Here is a 3,880-nt window from a genome sequence, read left to right as displayed (position 1 = left end):
AGCTCTTTAGAAACAATTAACTTGTCTTGCTATTTTCAGTATCCATCTCTTATGCCAGCCATTCACGCTCGGACCGTCTAGTCCAGTGGTTCCCAACCTTTTTTCGCCCACGTACCCCTTGGGTACCCGGATTTATAATAATAATAATAATAAAGAACTTTATCGTAGGTATACATATGTTTATCTTGTATGTATATTAGAACTTGTAACTTGTACAAATAGCTCTTTAGAAACAATTAACTTGTCTTGCTATTTTCAGTATCCATCTCTTATGCCAGCCATTCTCGCTCAGAACGTCTAGTCCAGTGGTTCCCAACCTTTTTTTCGCCCACGTACCCCTTGGGTACCCGGATTTATAATAATAATAATAGTGCTTATTTATACTGCTCGCATAGGACTGTAAAGTCCCTTTACTCCAGCAGTGGGCTACTACTATTATAGTGGTCAAATTCTCAAATTATATTGATGATAAAATTCCATACCTCGGCTTGGATTGAACCCACGCCCTCCTGTTTACCAGGCGAGCGCCTTGACCACTACACCACCGAGGTAGGTAGATTTAATCTCACGCACCCCCGCCACCATCATAATGAGTACCGGTTACACATACATACCTAGGTTGATGTGTACCATTACTATTGAGTTCCAAACACTCTCAGTACCTCTAGAAAAAAATCAGTACTTCAGTACTTTGCGGTTAAAATTCAGTACTTTTCTAAACTGTACTGCATTGATAACCCATCAAAATTCAAAATTTGCCTTTGTCCGCCGTTGCGCAATTTTTTCTCGCGCCAGCCTAGTTAGCTTAGTTGGTAGTGCGTCTGCCTTGTAAGCGCTAGGCCGCGGGTTCGATTCCCGCCCGGGGCGGATTGCCACCATCATAATGAGTACCGGTTACACATACCTAGGTTGATGTGTACCATTACTATTGAGTTCCAAACACTCTCAGTACCTCTTGAAAAAAATCAGTACTTCAGTACTTTGCGGTTAAAATTCAGTACTTTTCTAAACTGTATACTGCATTGATAACCCATCAAAATTCGCCTTTGTCCGCCGTTGCACAATTTTTTCTCGCGTACCCCCGGAAGGTCTCTCACGTACCCTCAGGGGTACGCGTACCCCCGGTTGGGAATCGCTGGTCCAGTCTGAGAAACCTGTGGGTACATTCTACTTGTGCTATCGCCGCTGGCTCATATGTATCACACGGAGTGTAAACATAGCTTTCGTTTCCACTAAGCTCATGTGTGGGTGTTTGTACTTTGCCTTTTTTTTTCGTCAGCTGTAAGCTTTTGAGTGTAAGAACACCTAACTCATGTTACTCGGGGATCTTAAGGCTAGAAGTAAGCTGGGATCAACAGGAGCTTGTTCCTTCCAGGTTACTGAGAAGTCTGAAAACAACTATGCATTCCGCTAATTGACGTCAAAATAAGGTCACCTCTGGGTTTCGACTACTATGTTTTCTTCTGTAGCTCCAAATTATTATTAGGTAGGTATATAACGAAAAAAATGTCTAAATGTTTTATTTGAACAAAGTAAATACCTACAATTTTAAAACATAGTAATTTTAGATTAAAAGCCAAACACCTCGTCAAATCTGTTTCCAGCTGGAAAGGTCCCCTCCACACTTGCCCCATTCCCGCGCTGGACGGCCAAACCAATCCTTTGGTAGAGGAAAGATTTCGCCTTCACGTCACCTGTCTTTTCGCAGAGCCGGTTCCCAATCTCATCAATATTAGGTATTATTATTATTATTATTTTCATATTATGTGCTATATTTTAGGGACCCTAAAATGCCCCTCCGAGGCTTCCTTCAAGGATCTTCTGTAAGTTCTTTCTGGAATAGCCTCAAGGGCTTTTGTTTCCATTGAACTGATGTGGAACGTCCATCCATTATCATAAGGGCCCTGTAGACGATCAAGCAAGACATGGTTGTCAAGCCAATTCCACAAGAATATGAAGATTGACGTGACGTGACCTCTTTCCCTCAAAAATTTAGATTGAAGGTAAAGCTTAACAAGCATGATTGCTCGTCTATGGGGCACTTTAAAATCTGACATCGACATAAAAAGTACAAGACTTAAGGTACACACCTGAAGTCTTAATGTCTGCTCTGCTCTTAATGTCTGCTCGTACAGCCATAATTTTGAGCTACACACACTTTTTACAATTAGAAACTAGAAAGTTGTACAGAGAACAAGCCCAGAGGGTCAAAACCAAGTTGATTAGATCCCCCGTGCCAAATAGTTTAAACTCAGCTGACCCCTATTCTACAGTGTGTATCAAAAGGGTCGTTTAGCGAGCGTCATTATGGAGTTACGGAGCAACAAAAACAGACAAACTGAATGCACTATGCACTTTGACGTGGAGCGACTGAGAAATTACCGAAAAAGAGGCTTTGGTGTGATTTTCATGTATTCCTCAGCTCTCATGGGTTAACTTAGGGGTTTTCTTGAGTAGGAGCTAAAACTTGGCAATAATCTTCAAGACTTCAAGATAAAAATTCGGACTTTTTGGGGACAAATTTTCAGAGTGGCTCCATTAATTTTTTAATCTTTTTTTACACCCTGTAGGTACTTATATAGTGTAAAACATTGGCTCTACATCTTCTCTTTACAAACTCTACATCTACACTCTACAAGATTTACTAAACAATAGATTAGCTTTCCTATTGTTTAACCCTCCTCTTTCTTTCTCTCTAGCAAAAAACCAGAGGTCAAAACTTAAGCTGGCAAGTTGCCCGCCACCCAAATTTATTAACTTTCAGCAGGAATTGCCTCACACCCACACGTATGGTTAACTGTACATTGTATATACAGAGTTATTTTAAGGTTATTTTCTGGTTTGGGGAAATTTTGATTGCGTATTTTTGCAGGCAAGTACTGGAGGATTTTCAGTTATTAAGGAGCGCGGTAGCGCTCCGCCCCGCCAAGTCAAGAAAGTTTGACCGTAGTATTGAGGAAAGAGAATAATTTCAAAATGAATGAAAAATTGGATCGTTCGCTCAACTATGAGGAGTGCAAAATTATGTTGAGAATTGGGACCCTGTTCAAATGCAATTGTCAATGTCGAAAGTTCAGTGAAATCCAAAACTTAAATCAACTTATCAACTGACATATCTACATAAATCGCAAATTTCTAACATACCATCTATTCTATGTAAAGAAGACACCGACATATCTTCACTCAGTGGCGTGTTATGGAAAACCAAATTTCAGTCCAAAGCAATCGTCCTAGTTAGGGCTGATTGAGAGGTTGACGAAAAACTCTGAACCCGTCTGTACACGGGAAAAGGCAAAGAAAAAAAGAAGAAGGAGTGGCGTGTTATGGAAGCTAGGGGAAGCATCCCGTCCTCTCTAAAGGGTTTTCCCCTCAACCCCTATAACTACTTACCAAAAATAGTAGGTAAGTCTTCCTGCCTCCTCCCTTGTACTAGCTAGTTATTGACAATAGTAAGTGATCACTTAATCTAGGATCTAAATCTACTAGCAAATCGCCAAAAGATATATTTTCCTTTCGGAAAACTGACCACTGATAACTAAAAAAAGAACAACCAACTACAACACTGATCCAATGGAAAATGAGATCTAGACCTTTGATAGTCGAGAATGCCTATCGTACCTATGTACATATCGTACCTATGTGATTTCGCGATTATGTTCGCGGATTTGGCGATTATGTTCGCGGATTTGCCGATTATGTTCGCGGATTTCGCGATTTCGCGATTATGTTCTCGGATTTGGCGATTTGTTCGCGGATTTGCCGATTATGTTCGCGGATTTCGCGATTATGTTCGCGGATTTGTGATTTTGTTCGCGGATTTGGCAATTATGTTCGCGGATTTCGCGATTATGTTCGCGGATTTCGCGATTATGTTCGCGGA

Source organism: Diaphorina citri, unplaced genomic scaffold, assembly GCF_000475195.1.
Source record: "Diaphorina citri unplaced genomic scaffold, Diaci psyllid genome assembly version 1.1 scaffold615, whole genome shotgun sequence".
NCBI lineage: Eukaryota > Metazoa > Arthropoda > Insecta > Hemiptera > Psyllidae > Diaphorina > Diaphorina citri.
Note: the sequence above shows the minus strand (reverse complement) of the source record.